This window comes from Magnolia sinica, chromosome 7 (assembly GCF_029962835.1).
Source record: "Magnolia sinica isolate HGM2019 chromosome 7, MsV1, whole genome shotgun sequence".
NCBI classification, from domain to species: domain Eukaryota; kingdom Viridiplantae; phylum Streptophyta; class Magnoliopsida; order Magnoliales; family Magnoliaceae; genus Magnolia; species Magnolia sinica.
Window position 1 is genome coordinate 80,171,387 of NC_080579.1, and position 14,674 is coordinate 80,186,060.

Consider the following 14,674-nt stretch of genomic DNA (forward strand, 5'->3'; position numbering starts at 1 on the left):
GTGTTGGCATTGGCGATCGTTAAATGGTGTCGCACGAGGGAGCGTTGTGGAGATGGCATGCATCATGTCATGCTGCATACATGCGCATTAATAAGATTATTTTAAAACACCAACCAGACTCGTTTATAAATGCAGGTGACTCAAGGCTTGAGGAGCCTAGTGAGGCGAGCTTCGAGGAGGAGGACGAGCTGTCCTACTTCTAGTTGATGGACGGTTCTCCTCCAGCTTGAGAGGCGGGATTGGATCGCTGAGCAAGGGCTCAGTTTTATTTTTTTTTGGAGTTACTATTCTTTTACGATTTTATTGGGTAGCATCTTATGCGACCCATGTATTCTTTTGGACATGTATATATATATATATATATATATGTATTTGGTCTCTTTCATTTCAGTGGACTTGTGTGGATGTACTTCATGTTCCAGGAGATTCCAGGCTGCGCATTTAGACTGGATCGCATATTAATGAAAATTGGCTATAAGTGACCCTAGGAACTCGGGAGTCGAGTATATGCACAACCCCCGATTTTCAGGGTGTTACAAAAAGCCCATCATATAGAATTCTTACATTCTCCTACTTGGGCTATATTGAACAATGTCAATGATTAATTTTTTAAAATATTTTTGAAAACATGTTTTAATTTTGAAAAAATGTCCAAATGGTTAACCAATATAATTGTTGGATAATACCAGCAACGCTATTACAATCTTGTCTATTAAGTTTACTAATATCAGATCGTGATAGCCATCACAACATTTAATCATGGTGAAGTAAGACTAAGCGTGGTCACAAATATTGGAAACTAAGAGGTGTGGTATAAGGATTACACATGTAGTGTGATGATATGTGTCAATGGGATCTCTTCAACATATATGAAAACAAAACACGCTCAACTCCTACTAATTGAATACATTTGTGGGATCAATGACTTACATGGATGTTACATGCTCTTGAAATGATGTGATGAGGAGCCCTTTACTGAGTGGATCTGCAATTATCTGCTTAGTGTCGATGAACTTCATAAACACTAGACGATTTTGAACTATTTTCTTCACAATAAGATAATTGATGTCGATATGCTTCGATGTTGATGAACGTTTGTTGTTACTAGAGAAGAAAACTGTAACTGAGTTGTCACAAAAGATTCTCAATGGTTTCAAGATATGATCCAATATCCACAAACCTAAGAGAAACGTTGTAATAATAATGCATGACTGGATGATTCATGACAAGCAATGAACTCAGCTTCCATGGTGGATGAGGTCATGGTTGATTGTTTCACCCTTTTCAAGACAACCCTACTAACCATCATAGTGATGTAACTTAAGATGAACTTATTTGTATCAACGCAGTTAGCATAATCTGCGTCTAGGTATCCAACCAACTCTAAATTATTAGATCTTTTACATGTGAGTCTGAAGTTTTTTATTTTTTGCAGGTAGCGCAACACCATCTTTACAGCTATCCAATGTTGCATTCCTGGATTGGATAAATATCTGCCCATTATTCCAACTACAAAGGCAATATCTGATCGCGTGCACACTTGAGCATACATAATGCTTCCTACTACTAACGCATATGGAAAATCCTTCTTTTGATTCTTTTCCAAATCATTCGTAGGACACTGGAACTGGATGAATTTATCACCCTTTATAATAAGTGGTTGTCCAGGAGCACAGTTTTGCATGTCATACCTTTCGAGTATTCTATCAATATAGGCACTCTGTGACAAGCTAAGCAATCTGCATAATCTCTTATGACGTATCTCAATGCCGATCACATAAGAGGCGTCACCAAAATCCTTCATTTCAAATATTTGAGATAGGAATTTTTTTATATCGGTCAACATTCTTGCGTCACTAGTAGTTAGTGAAATGTCATCAACATACAAAACTAATATAAAAAACTCACTTCCATTGATTGTAACATAGATACAATCATCTACAGTATTTTTTACAAAACCATATGAGAAAAATCACTTCATGAAACTCTAGGTACCACGATCATAATGCCTATTTCAACCTATAGATGAATTTCTTTAGTTTACAAACCATATATTCTGAGTAATCGGGCACAAAACCTTTAGGTTGCAACATATATATGTTATCGTTTAAATCTACATTGAGAAATGTAGTCTTTACATCCATCTGATATAGCTCCAAATCCACAAGAGCCATAAGAGCCATCATGACCCTGAATGAGTAAAGATACTGGTGAAAAGGTCTTCTTAAAATCAATGTCTTCACATTGGTTAAAATCATTGAAAAAATTCTGGCTTTTTTATATCTTTTGACATTACCGTTGGAATCACTTTTGATTTTAAACACCCATTTATAACTAATCGGCTTTATTCCTTGGGGTAACTTAACAAAATCTCATACTTTATTATCCTTCATGGATTTCGACTTGAAATTGCGGTTTAAACTGCTGATATCGAAGTAAGAATGTATGACAAAGGTCCTAAAGTGGGGGTGAATAGGACTTTTCAATTATTATGCCAATTTAAAATCTTAATTGCCTAACTTAAACTAATTTGCAATTAAACCGAGCAAGGTAATATAATTCTAAAGGCTTCCAAGCCAATAAAGGGTCCAATCACATAGGCTACTCAAGATATGCGAATTAAGTAACTAGACTATAATATAATGAACATGTGTGTACGAAATATGCTACCTATCAATCCTAGGCATTCATCTAATCATGCATATATAATTAACGATTCAAACACATAAACATAATTAAATAAATGCCCAAATGACAATTCCAAACACAAGCATATATAGTCGTTCGGCTACGTGTCTACTCCACTCCCGGTGGATGCATCTCTCCTAGAGTATACTGGATTTCACTATTAAATGATTTTAAATTAGGTTAACCATCAACCTTCACAACCTACACAAGGTTAATAAGGAGCCTACACAAAACAACCTTAAATGGCTACACAAGGCAACAAGTCGTACACAAGGACATAATAAGGAGCCTCCGTAAGGCTACCTTAAACACCTACATAAGGCTAACCAGTCCTCCACAAGGACTTGATGTATTCTCCCGCTGGAGGCCTATGAAGGTCTTAGCGATTTTGTGAATAAACTCTGAAATCAGATCCTACACAAGGAGAAGGTTTCAGACTCTTTAGACTCTAATACTCACTTGTAAGTGGATGAGCCCTTCTTTGTAGCTTGTAGGTCGTTTGATCTCTGCTTTGTTGAGCTTCAATCAGCTCCTGGGTGCTCCCTCGATCACGATGCTATGGCTGATCTGATGTTTTAACTTCACAATTGATTTCCTTGCATATGATGTTCCTTTTTGGGTAAGCAAGGTAATGAGAGTAGGTTGAATCTCCTATAACTTGATCGGAAGTGGATTTCTTAGGGGATTCAACTGATGGATGCACTAAAGTATGAAAGAGACTAAGAATATACTAATAAGTTTGGTCTCAATACTCTAGTGAAGGTTTGAGATCATGTTCTTCATTAATAAAAGCTTTGAATACTCATTGAGATGATGAATCACAATGAAAAGAACATGAATCTCATATGGATAAAGTCTAAGATGGCTATTGTAAGCTTGGGATGCACTAGGGACTCTAGGATGCCTTAATCCATGGTTTTCATGAAGTTCTGGATGCTCTTTTTATAGAGAAAAAGTCATAATAGATCTATAACGGTTATATTTCAGTCCTACCGAGGGATCCTTCGGTCGCACCGAACTATCGTCAGTGGGACCGAATTATCTCTTGGTGGTACCGAATTAAGTCCTAAAGTTGTTGGAAGATTTTGATCACTTCAGTGGCACCAATGGTTGTCTTTGGTTACAGTCAGTGGGATCGAATATCATATCGGTGGGACTGAATTAACACCCAATGTTGTTGGACTGTTTTGGTTACTTTCGGTGGCACTGGAGGTTTCTTCAGTGGGACTAAAGATGTCATTCAGTGACACCTACTCCAATCGAAGTTAAGATAGATTTTCTATTTTAAGTTTTTGTCCTGCAATTCTTTCAACAACTTTGAACCTACTAAAGCTAAATAAAAGGATAGAGGATTTTTGGACTTTTTATGGCTTAAAGGGATGATCTAGCTGGTGATTTCTAATTTGGGTCAAGATCATCTAAGGGGTATAGTTTGTTTTGAGGATAAGAGCACCTTTCTACCCTTTGAATATTGTTCGATTCTTCTACTCCAGTTGTGTCTTCGATCTTCATTTTCCAAGGGCTCACCGGTCTTACTTGACACAACAATTCATGTGATTGACAAACAAGTGTATAAGATGAGTGCACTAACAATCTCCCCATTTGTCAATTACGTAACAAAAATAAAATAACCTAAGACCATGTCATCGTCTATACCAATGACATAGCAAAACAATAAAGATTACATATCCATATAGAAATTTACAACTCTAAAACTTTTTAGACATGTAACACAGTAATGCTTCCCCTTTGAATTTCTTCCATGATCATCCTGCAAAATAATTGTCCCTGAAGAAGATATTGGGTTGTTTTGAAGGGTTGATTTTTCTCCCCCTTTTTGTCAGTCATTGGCAAAGGGTCGGGCAGAGAAACTAGCCAATAAAACTAATGATTAAACTCAGTTTAGAGGAAAAATAGACAAATCACATAATTTTAGAATGTAGAAGCAGAAAATATGTAAACATTATGTGAAAATCTCATGTCAAATGAAAGATATTAAAGTAGAATAAATGACATGAACATAAAAGATATCATCATGAAACCTAAAAAGTTTAATCAAAATAACTACCCCAGGCTTGGGTAGTATTATCATCATCCAAAAATATGTCAAGCCCTTAGGGGCATAAGCATCCAAAATAGAGAGTACCATGATGCAGCATCAACATGGATCTCTTTGGAACATTATCTTGAAGACCCACCCTTATAAGAAGGAATGTGAGTGAAGCGAGTGAGAAGTAGCTCCGTGATGTGCTCCCCAGTGTGTTGAAGAGAAATTCAATTCTGGAGAGACAATTATCACATTGTCGGAGGTGAGCTTCCACATTGGACTGTCCTTCAAGAAGTTAACGAACGAGATCATTTTGGTGAAGGAAGCACCCAGTGTTGACTGAGATTGGACTTGGAGTTGGCACTGGGGTGCAACATGAGCCCCGAGTAGTGGCCATGGGAGTGTCTTGAACATCTTCTTCACTCCCGCAGTCATGGTTGTCCTTAAACACTTTTAATTGGAGTAGGGTTTCCTTGGTAAAGCACACTGTAGGATATACTGTATCATGGGTAGGTGGCAACCCTAAAATTTTAGATGTTTGCAGATGACGCTTGGAAAAGGAAGACTTGTGCGGTGAATGCCTTTGACAACTAGGATCAATTGTTTCAAAATGAGAGTGGGTAGGCATATGTCAACTCTCTGATAGATATCATATAGGATATTCAGAACAAATGGAGAGAGTGTATCTCCGGAAACTTCACATGGATACTCATTGGTACCTAGTATATTATGGAGCACTTTTGTGTTTGAGTCCAGATGCGATGAAGGTAAGTAGTTTCTTTTGTTCCTGGGAATCATTGAGTCATCACACAGGGTTCTGGTCACTTCTCCCCAAACACCTAGATGATTTAAGGAACATTCAGTTGGTGAGATATGTGTGACTCTAAGATTTAGAAGTTGGCTCAGCATCAAAGGAGTGATCTCCTTAGTTTTATTCATGTAACTGATGTTGATCGATGGAGGATCATCCTGAGTATCATGACAAGAATTCAAGAATTGATGAATGAGGTCATATCGAATCTCTCCTCCTAAGTAAAGTATGTTATCCCACCTAATTGATCCTAAATAGATGTCTATCGCATATAGTTTTATGAGAAATTTTTTGACAAATCGATCAAAGACAAATTCGTTTGCCATAGCCATGGTAGTAGGATTCGAGTAAGGAGAATGATTTCTAACTCTTCTAAAGGAGGTTTCTCCTCATGCATGTGCTTTGCCTTTGTCCTTAACCATGTTGTGCTGAAATTATATGTTAGAAACAATAAGCACAGATAAGATAAATAAATGAACTTAAATGGAGCTTGTATCTAAAACAAAATTGAGGTTTAAATCTCAGATTTTCAAATTAAGCACATATAGAGCATATAGTGAGTTCCTTAGATGTCTACTTTAAAAACCAAGTTCAAAATATATATCCAGTTATAAACTTTAATATCCAAAAATTCACAGCACATACACAAAGAAATCCTAACATTAAATTAATTGTGATCAGCCACACTCCGTGACATCATCCTACTGACAGGACAGACGCATCGCAATCTACTGTACCGTCCTTTGAAGTGAGTGAAGTGCCTCGCCCATCGACTGCACCATCTGCTTGAGTCGGGACTGATGCTTCAGAATTTGCACTTGTTGCTCCTTAATGCATGCAAGAGTGTCATCCGTAAAGGCAGGGGTTGTAGGTGCAGTGGGTAGTAGCTGAGTGTTAGTAGCTTCCTCGGTAGCATCATTCGCCTTGTCCCGATTTCCTTCTTCAGATATCGGACCACCAGAATCATGCAACGAGAAGAGATTCATCTTCCTAATACTTTGTGCAGTGAATTTTAGTGCCGACAATGATCGTCCATAAGGTTCGCTCAACCCACATTGACGAGCCGGTTTACACAATAAATGCCCAAATGGTATTGCTGTGGAGTTATATTCGAAAGCTGAGATTATCTGGTTGTATATCAATGTGGATAAACATACAGGCTCACCTTTTCCAATGTTGTAAAGGGTCTCCACCATGAATGGCATGAGTTCGGTATAATTGTCGTATCGAGGATAGACATTTGAAATACAAATGAGATGGAGAACATGGAAATCATGCGACATGTTGGTGGCCCACAGCGCATTACCATGATGCCAAGGTACATTCTGTCCATTGCACAGAAACTTGGTCCAAACAACCCTTTTTTTTATTCTGTGGGCAATTAAAGTTTAGCAGGTTATTAAGAGCATAGTGGTACCTTTGTGATTGTTGATATACGATATGGAGTAATCTTAACCATTCGACCTCTGCAATCAACTTCAAAACACATGGAGTCCTTGTCCATAGATTGTGAGAATGTGATAGAAAAGATCGAACCAGATTTTGATTTACAGGCCCCCCAAATGTCAAAATGGGCAGCCATCCTCGACGAGAGAGTATGTCCTGGACATTGAATCTTTCGAGACAATCTAAATCCACATTTCTTTCACAAACAATCTTCCTTTTCAAGAACCTGAAAACAATGAGTCTTGGTGGTATTGGTCTGGATGGATTAGGGTTTGTAGGTCTAGAGGTTTGGCATGTGGTTTGTGTTGAGGGTCAAATATTGCATATTGGACCTCATTTATTTCTTAGTTTTATGAACATGATAATGCTTAATGTTCTATTTTAATCATGTTTGTGTTGCAAGGTGAATTTAAAGAGCTTGGATGGAAAAGATGTTAAAAGCATGGATTTAACGTTCAAGAATCACCAAAGCCAAAGATGCATCTTAGGAGACTAAGATTGAAGAATTCACATGCCAAAGATCTAAGGAAACCAAGTGATGAAGGAAGAGAATCGAAGATTTGAAGTGAAGAAAAGGAAGCCTGAAAATTATCCTGAAAACAGATTCTGGGGCCAAAAAAGTCTATTTTTGAAAAACTGCCAGAATGGTCTTTGATATTATCGAAGACCTGTAGATAATATCGAAGGGACATTGACAACCCTTCGATAATATCGAGAAATTCAGGATTTCAGACCAAACTCGCTGAACAATTCTGGACCCATTTTCGATATATCGACGACTGTTCGATAATATCGAAGGACATACCGAGGACATATCGAAGACCCTTCAATAGCATCGAAACTGCGTAAATTTGAGGCGGTTTCTAGATTTTTCCAAGTCAATGCGAAAGGAGGTGCTGCAAAACTATAAATAGGATTCTCTAGGGTACTCTTGGGCATTATCTAGGGTTTAGAGGAGCAAAGCACAAGGGTGGAGAGCCGTCGCCAAGAATTTTTCTTCCTTTATTCTTTAATTTTTCATGTTTTTTTCTAGAGATTTTAGTTCAATCATGTTTATGGTTGGATAAACCTCTTAGCTAGGGCTAAAAGGTGAAGCTTGTAGCGTGATGGGATATTTCTATCATTTTGATTCATATTTATATTGAACTCTCTTTGATTCTAGTTTGATTATAAGGAATACTTTCAGTTTTTAATAGTTTTTTGTGCTTCAAATTACAATAAATCTGTGATAGCTTTAAGTATGTTCTTTTCATGTATTGAGATTGTGAAATTAGGAAATCTCGTTGTTCACCACCGTCCCTTGAGCATGGTTGGATGATGGAATCCTTCCTAACTTTCACAATTCCCTCGGATTAATTGTGGGATTGGTAAATCCTGTTATGAGTCATTGTCTCATAGGTATGGTTTTGTGATGAAATCACTTCTAGTTCTCACACCGCTCTTCCACTGAGAATTAGGTCAAAGGAAGTTCAGATTTGATTTTACTTAGATATCGTCCAATTGGATAGGATAGGACTCCGATTCCAATCATGTGACTTGAATTAAGCATAGATCTCCCTAATCTCTATAAGTAGATCCTTGGAAATCCTAGTTTCCCACCTTTGAATTTCTTAAGTTTTTCATTTTCTCACAATTACTCTCTCAAATATTCTAGATTTAGGTTTTCATCTTTTTCTAATTCTTCTTCTAGTTGCTTTCAGAATACTCACGAGATTAGTCCTTATGAATTTGACCTCGGTCTCACCGAGATTATTACTACATCGCGACCCTACACTTGGGGTTGTGAACAGTTTTCCCTTGCTTTGTGGCACAAAATTTCTATCTATACCCAGATGTTTCTCCAATGTCGTATTTTTTCTTGGATCGACCTTCACTCATGGAGATTGATTCCGGATTGTCCATGATAGGGGCAAGACTCGTAAGGATGGGACAACCGAAGGAATCAACTATCAAGAGACGTGGGAGAAGGAACGAAAATGGCAAGAAGAATTACTTGAATAGCTGGGTTCGGTAGGAAGCCTCCAGCTGAACTCAGGAAAGTAGAGAAATGATATTTCAAAAAAAAGAAAAGAAAAAAAAAGAGCATTTAATTGAGGGTATTTAAATACCCAATCGTGGTTTGACCGAAATGTCCTTGGAACACAAAAAGGATGCAAAAGCAAATTTTCCTATTTTATATATATATATATATTGTGTTCTAAGGTAGGATTCCATGATATGTGAAGTAGCGATGATCTTAAATGGAATCACAAAAATGACTAGAGGCCAAGAGTCCTCAAATCTAACATTTAGAACAAACATAAGGCTTAATCCTTTGATTTAACAATGTCCAATTGAGAGGCAAGAATCCTCTAATTTACCAATAAAGCTTATATAGGAGGCATGATCCTCTGATATACAAATTTAACTCAATTAAACTCCATATATAATGAAGCTATCAGTCAAGAATTAGTTTGTAAATTGATCCCAAAAGGAATATGCTATTTAATGTTCTTGAATCAATTTTATGAAAGTGTGATTTACTTCTTGACCAATTTCTTTAATCAATCCTCAGAATTTTTATGGCTCACTTTTACTATCAACATCTCCCTTTTAAAGTATCTGATCCATTGCAAGGAGTATCAAAAGATGGGTCAAGGTAACTCGTTGATTTACTGGGAGCAGTCGTTACAAAGGCCTGAGTTATTTTCAGGGCACTTGCATCTATTTTGTGTTACTCATTTGGTAACCATTTTCTTTGAGCCAAAAGAATATTTCTCTAAGTGACTTCTGAATGATTTAGATGTGACTTTGAGATTTGTCTTGGAAGTTGCATGAGGATTTTTAAATATAGGAAATTCCCATTTGTAGTGTCCTATCTTTCCACAGTGATGGCAAGACGATTCAACTGATTTTTATTTTTTTTTGTTTGAAGTAGTTGAATTTGTCATCTTTGATGAGGTAGAGGAATAGTCTGATTCATATCCTAGGCCTGTTATATTTTTGGTCATTTTACCAATGCCTAGGAGTTTCTCAAACTTCTTATTGCTTTGAGTGAATTTTTGGGTTAGTTCTGATATATGATCAGAATTTTGTCTTCATCACTTTCTGACTCACTTGAATCTGAATTAGAGTCATTGGTATCATCCCAAGTGGCTGTCATAACTTTCCCTTTAGACTTCTTTGTAGGACATTTCGTGGAGATGTGACTACATTTTCTACAGTTGTAGCATTGAAGCTCTTTGGACTTGTTGAAGGTTTTACCTGTTTGGCGCTTGTGGTCCAGTTGAGCTCCTTTGTTATTGTATAGTCTTCCATGACTCCTATTAAAGAATCTTTTAAATTTTTTAGCTAGGAGGGCAACCCCTTCATCTCCATCGTCGTTCTCACTCTCTTTTTCCTCTATTGTATTCATGTTTTTAGAGGTTTTGAGAACGTTATTTTTAGATTTTGTGGGTGGTTTAAAGTGTAGTTCAAAAGTTTTTAAGGAACCTACTAGTTCTTCTACTTTTATTTGTTCTATATTCCTACATCCTTCAATGGTAGTGACTTTGGAGTTAAAAAGTTCTGGCAAAGATCTCACAATCTTTCTACAAATCTTAGATATGAGAATTCTCTCCCCAAGTCGCCCCATGGAGTTACATATGTCATTCAGCCTTGTGAAAAACTCCATGAATGTCTCATGTTCTTCCATCTTTATGTGTTCAAATTGGGAAGTCAAGAGTTGCAGCCTTGACATTTTTACTATGTTGGTTCCTTCATGGGTTGTTTCTAATAACTCTTATGCTGCTTTTGAAGTTCAACACATGCTTATTTGATTAAACACTTCTTGTGAAACTCCACGGTAAATATCATTCATGGCTTTGGCTTCACACATTCTCATTTGTTTATCGAATTGAGTCCACTTCTCTTTTGGTTTTGGTTTAGAGATTGTTATGCCATTTTTGAGTACTATTTTTTCTGTAGGTGCAACATATCCATTCTCAACAATCTCCCAAATGTCATGATCCAAAGCTTGAAGAAAATATATCATTCTTGCCTTCCAATATGCAGAATTTAAACCATTAAAGATGGGTGGTCGTGAGACTGATGGTCCCTCTCCTTTGCTCATAATTCTAACTTCAGTCAAGATCTACCTCTAGGTTGTTAAACCTTTCCAAAGGAACCGTCTCTAATACCAATTGAAATTGTGGTTTAGGCTGCTGATATCGAAGTAAGAATGTATAACAAAGGTTCTAGAGGGGCGAATAGGACTTTTCAATTATTATGCCAATTTAAAATCCTAATTGTCTAATTTAAACTAATTTACAATTAAACTGAGCAAGGCAATATAACTCTAAAGGCTTCCAAGCTAATGGAGGGTCCAACACATAGGCTACTCAAGATAGCCTATAGCATAATGAACATGTGTGTACGGAAAATGCTACCTATCAATCTTAGGCATTCATCTAATCATGCATATATAATTAAGGATTCAAACACAATCATAATTAAACAGATACACAAATGACAATTCCAAACACAAGCATGTATAGTGGTTCGGCTACGTGCCTACTCCACTCCCGGTGAACACACTCTCTCTTAGAGTATACCGGATTTTACTATTAAATGGTTTTAGATTAGGTTAACCATTAACCTTCACAACCTACACAAAATTAACTAAGGAGCCCACACAAGCCAACCTTAAATGGCTACACAAGGCAATAAGTCCTACATAAGGACATGACAAGGAGCCTACGCAAAGCAACCTTAAATGCCTACACAAGGCGAAGCCTATACAATGCTAACCGATCCTACGCAAGGACTTGACATATTCTCCCATCAGAGGCCTATGAAGGTCTTTGCGAGTTTGCGAACAAACTCTGAAACTAGATCCTACACAAGGAAGAGGTTTCAGACTCTTTGGACTCTAATACTTACTTATAAGTGGATGAGCCCTTCTTTGTAGCATGTAGGTCATTTGATCTCTGCTTTGTTGAGCTTCAATTAGCTCACAGATGCTCCCCCGATCACGATGTTGTGGTTGATCTGATATTTTAGTTTCACGATCGATTTCCTTGCATATGATGTTCCTTTTTGGGTAAGCAAGGTAATGAGTAGTTGAATCTCCTATAACTTGATGGGAAGTAGATTTCCTAGGGGATTCAACTGATGGATGCACTAAAATATGAAAGAGACTAAGAATATACTAATAGGTTTGGTCTCAATACTCTAGTGAAGACTTGAGATCATGTTTGTCATTAATAAGAGCTTTTAATGCTCATTGAGATGACGAATCACAATGAAAAAGACATGAATCTCATATGGATAGAGTCTAGGATGGCTAGGGTAAGCTTGGGATGAATTAGGGACTCTAGGATGCCTTAATCCACGGTTTGTATGAAGTTCTGAATGCTCTTTTTATAAAGAAAAAGTCTTAACAGATCTATAATGACTATATTTCGGTCCTACCGAGGGATCCTTCGGTCGCATCGAACTATCATTGGTGGGACCGAATTATCTCTCAATGGTACCGAATTAAGTCTTAAAGTTGCTGGAAGATTTTGATCACTTTCGATGGCACCAATGGTTGTCTTCGATTACAGTTGGTGGGGCCGAATATCATATCGGTGGGATTGAATTAACACCCGATGTTGCTGGACTGTTTTGGTCACTTTCGGTGGCACTGAAGGTTTCTTCGGTCTTCGGTGGGACCGAAGATGCCATTGGGTGGCACCTAATCCAACTGAAGTTGAGACAAATTTTCCATTTTAAGTTCTTGTCCTGCAATTCTTTCAACAACTTTGAACCTACTAAAGCCAAAACAAAGGATATACGATTTTTGGACTTTTTATGGCTTAAAGGGATGATCTAGCTGATGATTTCTAATTTGGGTCAAGATCATATAAGGGGTATAATTAGTTTTGAGGATAAGAGCACTTTTCTACCCTTTGAATATTGCTTGATTCTTCTCCTCCAGTTGTGTCTTTAATCTTCATTTTCCAAGGACTCACCGGTCTTACTTGACACAACAATTCACGTGATTGACAAACAATTGTGCAAGATGACAGCATTAACACAACTCGTCCTTTGTAGCATTAAGCTAATGAGAATGGTTGGTACTTTTTTTATCTTATATAAATGATTTATGATCTTTTTCCACTATTATGTTAAACTCATACTCCTGTAGATATACGATGTAATCGTCTTAATTCACAGGCCTCCTCTCTCTTTCAAATCTTCTCAATGGCTCACCCTCTTGAATGTGATTTTGATTTCCTTCATCAGTTGTAACGTTCTGGATTTTTGCTATTTTGAATTTTCAAATACCCTTGAAAATTTCGATCACTTAAACATCGAGTTTAGCCTCGGGATTTGTTCACGTAGGGTCCAAATCTAGCCGATTTATCACTAACTAATCGAGACGACTGTAACTAAATAAAGACCTGCTAAAAGCTAAGACAACCAGGGTCAGATCTTAATTAACAAACCAAATCAATCCAGTTACTCCTTTAACCTAAGAACCAACGGTTTAGGATTATTATGATCGAATCATTGTTTTCACTAATTACAAATAGGACACACTATGAACTTAGCTAATCCAAACCCTAATTATTATGCACAAGAAATCTCGACACCCAATTCATTTCAGAAATGCCCTGATTATCCAAACAAGCTCTGGACCACTCGTTAGTGGGCCAGTGAACTCAAGGCTATAAAAATACGTTCGTCTTAGTGGGCTTGACGTCCATCGCAAGACAACGAGTTGAGATCATGACTTGAATCGCTCAACTTGGACTTGCAAGGTCGATGCATGAGTTGTGTGAATATTCTTGAAATTAACTAAGAACTTAAGTCACTTATCCGCGTTCGATCTTTACCCAAGTTGTGGCTTTCAGACCTTTAGATTACGACCAAATTTAGGACAACAATCTAAGTCAATATCTTGCACATATCTGTATAGCCGCAACCCCGATCGACCATCGAAGACTGTCTATCCATCAATTGACGCATTCAAATGGCAGGCTGATTATGTCTATGCATAGATCATCACTAGGGCTAACTTTCAACAGTGGGTGTGAGACTCGTATCCTAGCCCGTACCGTTCCGTAGGGTTTCGCGGTCCTCCCGGTCGAATTTTGGCAACCCTCGACCTGTATCCAACGTTTACACTTGAACCTGAGTCGTGTCTCATCTATTAGAGTCAGCTCGACTCGAGACTTGTATCCTTGCAATTGCGCCGTCGCCATGGTTCCGACACCGCGTCTCGCGCGCCGATGGGATACTCGAGCCTGAAGATATGGGCCAACATTCATTTCGAGAAAAATGTCATGCGTTGCGAATTCTGAGAGAATCTCTATAACCTGTCACATCAATCAATCAAGTATACATCAATCACAAGTCAAGTACACCACCATACCCCATGCCACCTCACCCCTCACAAGGCAACTCTCTCTCTCTCTCTCTCTCTCTCTCCACCCATCCCTCTTTCACCCAAATTTTAGCTAAGCCCATACTCAAACCATTCCTTACAACATCCATTCCACTCATCCCTTATCATCCCATCACTTCTCTCTCTCCCTCATTTTTCAAACAATTTCCCAAGCAACCAAGAGATCCATCGTCCAAGCTAGCTCCATGAGAGAGAGCTTTGTGTGGCTCACTCCCTACCACCCTATCTCCCATCTCCACCCTTGGATTGCCATCTCCACCATTGAAGGAGC